Raw genomic sequence first — 9,746 nt, forward strand, 5'->3', positions numbered from 1 at the left:
AACATTGCTTATAGAATTTGTACATGAATAAACACTATTATAGGGTAGAAATGCTAATCTATCTTTTGAATGCCTTTCAAACTGATTGTAAAAATCCCACAGTGTAAAATAGTTATGTTGCTTTTAATAAATAAAACTAGATGCTGCTTGGCTTATAGAAGAATTTGCTTACCAGTCATTGAAGGTATTTAGCTTTTCAACACTGCTTCTTTTTTTGTGTTTGTATGTAGTGATCTTTTTATCCAGTGAGGTCAAAAACCCTGAAATGATACTGAATTGTTGAGAACATTGTCTTGTTTTTGTAAAATCAGGAGAAAATATACACCCAGAAAACCATCTCCAACTTTCTTGGGGCATGAAGCCATCCTATCTTCAAGATTGAATTGTCGTCATCATGTAATTCTAGATACAGGATAAATATTTGGGATTTTTATGAGGCCTTTTGGTCTTACATTCAGGCAAACTAGCATCATGCTACATATGCCAAAGTTCACTATGTTTCTGAAACTTTTGAGTAAGACTACAGGTTCTTTGTTCAATATTTTCATCTCAGGAGACACAAAACAGGACTGCCTATGTAATATGTAATTACAGATTACAGCCCCAGCCTTACAGATTCTTACTACTAGTTTCATGAGAGGGAGTTCCAGGAGATTATCTCCATCCCAAGAACCCCTTCATTTTCACTAAAGCCAGATGTTTGAGCCTTTCCTTCCCTAAATATAGTAGTAGTAACTCAGTATAGAATTATAAATTCAGAATGCTTCAAAGAGAAATGCAGCCAAAGGGAAACATGCATATAATAGCTGTGATAGTAAAAGAAGCCCAGTAGGCCTGATTAGGTCTGCTTTAAAATTCTACACTGAAAAGCAATGCAAAACAAATGCCCTGTTGCTAAAGAGCATGTCTCTTTGATCATGATGGCTTCATAAGAGCAGAAGCACCTGGAAAGGATGAGAATCCCAGGTCACTGTTTTTCCATAAATACTTTTTATAGCAGTGCTGGGTGCATTCTTTTATTATAATCACCCAGTTTTAATCAGTCTGAAAAGTGCTGAGAATGTTGAAAACACTGTATGTGATTAATTTTGCATAAGACAGTACACAAAACAGCAACCACATAAACAAAGAAGGCTTTGTAGCTCCTTCTACTCCAAGCTTCAAAAGTAAGACGCAGCTTAGCTGACAGAGTGCTCACTAGGCAAGCATGAGTGCGGGGTCTCTGCAATGACCATGGCCAACAGATTAATGATCCAAGAAGGTAGTTTGGTTCAACATGACTACGTAACTGGTGTTAGTTAAAACTTCAAGAGTCTGACCCCAAGTATTTTATTTAGGCATATTTAAGCAAAGCACAATTGGGTAAAAAAAATCCTGGTGGTAATCAACTCAATCTTGCATGCACAATGAAGTTTATGATGTGATTATATTGAAACTCTTCGTAAAGTACATGTGGTATTTTCCATAAATATGGGTTCTATAGATTGTCAAGGTCACAGTAAGGGTCTGGTGGATAATCCAGTGTGGTCTTGACCACACAGATAGCCCAAAGGTCACCAGATTAGAATGGATTTCTGCTCCCAGAAGAAAACAGATTATACATCCCTCCCTTTGAAGGGATAACCCTGTGTGTTTAACATTCCTGGTTCCCCTAGTGCTTATTTCTGAGTACAAGGACTCCTACCCCTGTACATAAGAAGCCTTAGATTGGTTCCCGAGTCTTGTATATTTTGAGCACAATGTAATCACTACACACTAGTGGTAGGAGCAGGACTATCAAAAAGCCCAAGTCCATCCTCCATTGGAGGGCAGCCTGGGGTACATGAGACCCCATCTTAACAAACTGAAAGAAGTAGTAAGGGGGAAAAGGGGTACACTCTAAGGAAAGTGTAGCTAGCAGTCATATTAGTTCTAATTACAGATTACTTAATTAAAATGTTGGGGAAGGGACATTTTCTTCTGGATCATTTTAATTCAGGAACCAAATACATTTGAGAGATTTTGAAAGGGAATAGAAACCATGACATGCAATGTTTTCCATTTTAAAAGCTCAAAATGAAAATGAACATGACTGTGGGAAAAGTGAAAGGAACGATTCACGCAGATCTTGAACTTGGCCTCTGGGAGAACTGATGTTTTCCCAAATTGCACTTACAGCAGCTAATCCTCATCACCCCCACAAGAAGGCTGATAAAGACACTGGATGACCTCACTACATGCCCATGTAAAGAGTCATCTGTCTCATTTCCATTGTTTATTGAGTTGCAAGAGGTTCCCATGGTTCAAGCCACCTCGCTACAAACATGCTAAAAATGCACAGTGAGAAAATAGACTGCACAAAGGCGTCGGGCCAATGCTGTGTGAAACCTAGGACTTGCTCCAATAGTGTAGTAAGAGAGAAAAAGAGCTGTCAGACTCGTAATTCAGTGGCTTCCTCTGTAACATTTCACTAGCCATGCAAAACACATATGAAATGGCTTCTTTTACTGAAGCAATAATAAGAGCATTTAAAAGAATGCCCATAGTAAAGTAAAGAACTGTAAGCAAAACAAGCCACAGACCAAGGAAGAAAATAACCATTGAAATTTTAATACTTTTTCTTCTCTTGCTTTACTTCAATTTTTTAATCTCTCTCTGTGTGTGTGTGTGTGTGTGTGTGTAATGTATGATTGAGTTTATATGTGTGTGCATCAGTGTACTTGCCTAAAGAGATCACGGAACGGTTTGAGGTACCTCCTCTCTTTTTCTCCACCTTATCTCTTGAGACAGGGTATCTCACTGAACCTGGATCTAGTCTGGTGGCCAGCAAACCTTGGCAATCTTCTTGTCTCCACCCTCACCCCACCCATTATCGGAGTTACAGTTGTGCCTTGCCACGAAGTGTATTTATACGGGTGTTTGGGATCTAAACTCACAGACTCATGCTTGTGCAGCAAGAGTTCTTACCCCATGAGCCATCTGCCAATCCTTCAGGGTTTCTCACAATTTCACTTTTCCGCATTTTACTTTTAATATTTTATTGTACATGTTTACAGATATATACACAGTAATGTGTATGATAAACTTTTGTAATTTAGTAGTATCCATATTCATATAATATTATAATATGCACAGTTTACTCCAAATATCTCTTGGGGCACTGTGGAACCAGGTTTGCCTGGTAACATGCTTGTACCACCAGCATAAAGACTCAAGTTTGCATCCCTAGCAACCATTTCAAAAGCTTGGAGAAGTTCCGTGTCTGTAACCCCAGAGTAGGGGAAATGTAAACGGAAGGAATCCTGAAACTTGCTGGCCAGCCAGTCTAACCGAGTTGATGAGCTCCAGTTTCCATGAGAGAATGTTACACACACATGCATACACACACCTACACACACACACACACACACACACACACACACACACACATTAAATAATAAATTATTAATGTAAAAACATCTTCCAATCATTCTTATCATATTCTTCATGAAAGCTATTCCATTCTGGGGTTGCATTTGCCCATAAGTTCTCTTTAGTCTCATTTAATTTGGAATTTTTTATATCTTTTCTTAACATGACACTGATGTTCTTTGAAGATCACAGGTGAATTAGTTCATAACATATGCCTCAACGTGAGTGTGCATTGTGTCCTTAACTGTGTTGGTGGTGTATTTTAGACAGGAAGAGTTTGCCCTTTGCACATCACATTAGGAAGCCTGGCGTTGACAACAATAATAACAGCATTTACTATGAACCCTCACATAAGGAGTTTTCTCTGCTACAACATTATAATTTTACATTTTACAAGTCATTTCTAATCTGTAGAGACATTTTGAGCTAATGAAATACACTGTTCCTTTTAAGATGATCCTCAATCTGTTGCCAGGAGATATACACATGTAAACCAAGACATTAGAATGCAGAGGCAGGGCAATTGACTTTAACACCATCCTGAAATACATTGCCAGGCTCTATTTCTAAAAACCAAAACAAATATAGACTTTCTTCCAACACCTTTAGTTTGAGCTCATCTCAAGTAATTATTGTGTTAAGAAAAATATCATTTCGGTACCTCCTGCAAAGCAATTTTATTACTAGAAATTTTGAAAGAATTTTGGATTTTATCATTTCTCATTTTCACACCTTTACAAATATTGAGAAATATCTGGACTATTCGATTAAACATGGCTTCATTGAAATCTTGAGAAATATAGAAAATCATCTTTCCCACATTTATGTCTTTGTGTGAATAGGCTTTTATCTCATGAGAATACTCAAATGAGTGTACAAGGGTGTGTGTTCGTGTGCGTGTGTGTGTGTGTGTGTGTGTGTGTGTGTGTGTGTGTGTGTGTGTGCATATGTGTCCTCATGTGTGCATTAACAGTACAGGCTAGTATTTGTACCTCCTAAAGTAGTTCTAAGGCAGACAAGCAAGTTAACACATGCTAGAATGTAGGCTGAGGCAGGAGGATGCTGAGTTCAAAGCTAGCCTGAGCTACATATGATGGAGGAAGAGATGGGAGATAAAAAGGAGAGGGTGCAGAGGGAGGAAGGAAAGAAAGAAGGTTTGGGCTATAATATCAACTGAGTACAGGTTCATTCTCCACAGTACAATCATTTATAATTTTTCTTGTAACTGTAGTATTTTTTTCACCCTCTGAAGAAAGAGATTGGTGAATTGCTGTCAAAAGAATGAATTATTTTTAATATAAAATAGTTTTGAAGCCCTCCATAACCTGGTATGAGCATAAGAACTTGAATGTTTCATAAATTAGAGTAATTAGGTTTATTGAAACAAATTATACACTTTGCATAAGATGAATGTTTAATAGGCCATGCCAAATGAATAATTGGCTGAGCCCCATTAAATATATAATGAGCTGTCAAAGTATAAAAGTAAGCTTGCGGGACTGGAGAGATGGCTTAATGGTTAAGAGTATTGGCTGCTCTTACAGAAGTCCTGAGTTCAGTTCCAAGAATCTACATGGTCATCAGTAACTCCAGTTCCAGGGGATCTGAAACCCTCTCCTGGACTCTGTATGCAACAGGCATGCATGTGATATATATCTATATCTATATCTATATCTATATCTATATCTATATTATATACATATGAATAATTTTTAAGAAATAAAGCTTTCTAGCAATGTACTTGAAGATAATCATACATTACTATATGAGATCAAGATAATTTTTTAAAAAGAACTAGAATTTGAGAAGCTATAATTTGCCTATTTTGATCTCTGTACAATATAGAATCAGCCAATGAAAAGAGACCCACTTCCTAGAGAGGCACTGGTAAGAAGCACAAGGCATATGCCAATCGGATGTCAATGCATAAGGCTAGAGAGATGACTCAGTAGTTAAGATGATTTGTTTGTTGCCCTTGTAGAGGAACTAGGTTTAGTTCTCAGTTCCATGGCTTCCAGCATCTTCTTTTGGCTCTGCATGCACCTGCATGTATGTAGTGAATATTAATGCAAGCACACAAATTCTCACATGCACATGCACTTACGCACTAAATAGATAGATATGCAAATAAATAAATCTTGTTCAAAACAGAGCAAAAGAAGTCAATGGATACACATCCCACAATCCAAAACCATAGTTGTAGGAGGCATGGAGGTCTTTATGCCCATGGAGAAGTTGTAAGGCACCCAGGAATGTTAGCACACAGGTTTGTTCTTTCAAGGGAAGAAATGCAATACCTATTATCTTCCTAGAAATCTGGGAACAGACATACATTCTAGCCTGGTGACCTTTGCAACATCTGTGGAGCTGGAGCACACACTGGGCCCTCCTTGAGGCCCATATCATAAGCTTGTTTTTCTTAGTCAATCTCTAGAACTCCTATTTAAGGAAGGGGTCACATGTACTTTACAGAGTTCCAATGTAGTTATGTCTAATTTTTACTTAGCTTACTTTGTTCCTCAAAAAGATTTGTGTAAGCTTTATTGTGCACATGGCATTGAGTTAATTATCACTAGAAAAGCTTTACCAAATTGTGCCATGCTTAAATATCCCTAAAAAAAAAAAATACTTGGGGTCAGACTCCAGAATCTGAACCAACACTCACTACTTTGACCTAAACTGATGGCTTGCTTCTTATGGATTGTCACTCTGCTGGCATGGAGGTTGCAGAGATAGATGCCTATGAATACCTGAGTGTTAGCTTCCTCTGTCCAAGGGACAAATCCCTAGAAAATAACTGGGTAGCATTTCTAATGGAGAAATACTTATAAGACTCTAAAACAAGTCTTTATAAACAAAGTTATACTTGCAGGCAAGATGAACCCAAATACGACTGCACGTGGTAGAAGTTTTAGGATATCAGACAACAAAAATGGAAGAGAGAAAATGAGATGACAGCTCAAGTCTGAGAGTAGTTTTACTGCAATGGAAATTTCACAGGTGGACATACTGCAGAGAGAGTGGTAGCTAACACAAGTGAATGTGAGTTCTAGTCAGGAAGCCATTACTCTTGGTTAATTAGCATCCTTGACCTGAGACATAGGGTTCTAATGGTAGAACAATGGCTCTAAAGTAGTACATAAGGCTCTCAGTGATGCAATCAAGAACATGTTTGTGGGGCTAGGGCGATAGCTTAGCTGATAAATTGTTTGATGGACAAATAAAAGGTATTGAATTTGTTTTCCAGAACCCACTCAAAATAAAAGAAACTCAGGTGTGGTAGTGTATACTTGTAATCCTAGAACTGGGAAGATGGACACAGGAGGCGTCTTGGGACTTTCTGGCCAGACTCCCCTACTAAATGAGCTCTAGGCCAATGAGTGACCCTGTCTCAAAAAAAAAAAAAAAACAAGGTGAACAGAGACTAAGGAAGACCCCAAGTTTGTTATCTAGCCTCCACCTGCACACATGTACACTACACACTGGCACAAAACATGTTTGCACATGCTAAAATATGCGTGTATACATTTATTTTTTTCTGAGACAAAAGATACATATTTTCGTGAGCAAAGTAGAAGATACCCTCAAAGCCAAAAGTTTTAGCATTAGGGATAGATGACACCTTAAACTAAATCTCTGCCTCTTCCCCCTTTACATGTGAACTCTCCATGTTTTCATGACTTGTACATTCTAAAGCAGCCCTCTCTCACGGGCCTATAGCCCATTCCTTCTGAAGTAAGCTGTTGAGGGCTGTGCACAGCATTCTACTCATCTACATTAGAGTCTAAGTTCAGAAACAGGTGTACCTCTACATACAGTTATTAAAGTGGTCACCTGTATTTGATATGAATTAAAAAAAAAACTAATATAATCTCCACAACAAAAATCATGACCAAACATAAGGCTTCATCCTGCATGAAGCAGAGCCCAAGGAACCACGGCCCTGTCAGACTTTAAGAACCTGCCAGGCGCTGGTGGTGCACACCTTTAATCCCAACACTTGGGAGGCAGAGGCAGGTGGATCTCTGTGAGTTTGAGGCCAGCCTGGTCTACAGAGTGAGTGCCAGGATAGGCTTCAAAGCTACACAGAGAAACCCTGTCTTGAAAAACCAAAAAAATTTCAAGAACCCATACTGCAAGCCAGGAACTACTGAATACCTGAAATGACTTCTCTTGTTGTACAACAATGTATCAACATAAAACAAATAGCAATAACCTGACTTTATTTACAAGTTTTATATTTTCTGTGGCAAGTTTTTCCTTTCTTTCTCTTAAAATACAAGCATAAAATATTAGTTTTATTCACTGAGTCACTGGCCCCTCCATGAATTTTACAACTTAAATGCCCCACTCCTAATGTCTGAGCATGTAAAGGATCTAGAAAGATTAGAGAGATGGCTCAGTAGGTAAAGTGTTTGTCATTGGAATGTGAGAACCTGAGTTTAGATGCCCTGAGCCCACAGAAATCTGGAACTTTCATACTTATCTGCAGTCCCAGGAATCCTGTGTAAAGACTGGAGTTGAGATGGGGGAATCCCTGGAAGCTTTGTGGCCAGCTAGCTTGACATATACAGCAGCAAACAGAAAGACATCATTTCAGACAGGATAGACAGGTAAAATTGTCATCCAAGTCTGTTCTTTGGCCTCCAAATGTATACTGTGTTATGCTGATGCTCACATTCACACACACACACACACACACACACAGGGTGGGGGGGTAGAGAGACACAGAGAGGCAGGGAGAGACAGAAAGAGCTTTGTAAAAAGCTAAAAGCTTAAATAAGATCTTTACTACTAATGTCAGGCAAAATTTTCACTCAAGCTGTTGCCAGCAGTACTCCTAGGGACATAGAATTTGTGCTTCTTCAGAACATAAGGTTTGCAAAATAGTTATCGTTTAATCTTTATTGTTTTCTATGTTAGCTTCCTAAAATTTATTCTTAAATATTTATAGGCGGACCAAGACAGACAAGATCTCAACACTCAGAGGAAAAGGTGGATATGCTCCCACCCCTGAACAATAACATATCACCAACTGACACCTGATTGCAAAGAAAAAATTAGTTTTCTCCAGTGGACTCTTACTAGGTATATTCACCACACTTCAGGGAGACCCGATGCCAAGCAGTAGATGACCAACACAAAATAAATTCAGTGGTGTTTTTCTATACTGTCATAAATCGCTTTAGTTGGCCAGATTTTTGTCTTAGTGGACTTTTGCTTGTGTATTTTGGTTTCTGTTTTTGTGGTGTGTGTGTGTGTGTGTGTGTGTGTGTGTGTGTGTGTGTGTGTGTGTGTGTGTGTTGGTTTGGTTGGTTGGTTGGTTGGTTGGTTGGTGGGCTGCTTGTTTTGTTTGCTTGTTTGTTTTTAACAAGAGAAAGGGTGAGCATGGAACTGGGTAGGTGGAGAGTTGGGGAGGACCTGAGAGGTGTTGGGGAAACAAGCAGGCAGGTAATGACTAGGGATGAGGGTAACATATATTATTTTATTTTCTCCTTTTTTTTATAGTATTTACTACATGGCAACTATTGTTCTGCTTGCTTTATGACCATTTACTCCAATCTTCTCAGCATTCTGTACCATATTTGTTGTGGAATAATCTTTTCGTGCACTGTGAAGATGTGTCCTTCTGACAGGTTTAATAAAAAGCTGAACAGGCAATAGCTCGTCAGGATTTGGGGGGGGCAGAGAGAACACTGAGAGGAAGAAGACAGAGTCACTGGCCAGACTCAGAGGAAGCAGGACATATGGGAGACCAGGCAGCAAGCCAGGAGCCACTTGGCAGGAGGTAAACTAATAAAAATGGGTAAGCGTAAGTTATAAGAGCCAGTTAGAAACAAGCCTAAGGTATCAGTGGAACTTTCATTACTAATAACAAGTCTCTGTGTCATTATTTGTGAGCTAGTGGCAGAAAGAAAAGTCCACCTACTCATATTTCTAAAATAATTCACCACCAGAATAAAAAAAAAAAAAAAGAAAATGAAAACGGCCAGGCCGTGGTGGCACACTCCTTTAATTCCAGCACTAGCGAGGCAGAGGCAGGTGGATCTCTGCCAGTTTGAGACCAGCCTGGTCTACAAGAGCTAGTTTCAGGACAGCCTCCAAAGCCACAGAGAAACCCTGTCTCGAAAAACAAAACAAAACAGAACAAACAAACAAACAAACAAACAAAAACATGTTAAAGTATTCAAGTAAAGGGGCTAAGCCCTTGGTTCAGTGGTTAAGTATGCAAGTACGCATCGGCCTCTTGCAGATGACCAGCGTTCAGTTCCCAGCACCACATCTGGAAGCTTATAATTGCCTGCACCTCCAGCTCCGGGGTATGCAGAAACCTATCTGCATCTCTGGGCACAAGC

Source organism: Cricetulus griseus, chromosome 2 (genome assembly GCF_003668045.3).
Source record: "Cricetulus griseus strain 17A/GY chromosome 2, alternate assembly CriGri-PICRH-1.0, whole genome shotgun sequence".
NCBI classification, from domain to species: Eukaryota; Metazoa; Chordata; class Mammalia; order Rodentia; family Cricetidae; genus Cricetulus; species Cricetulus griseus.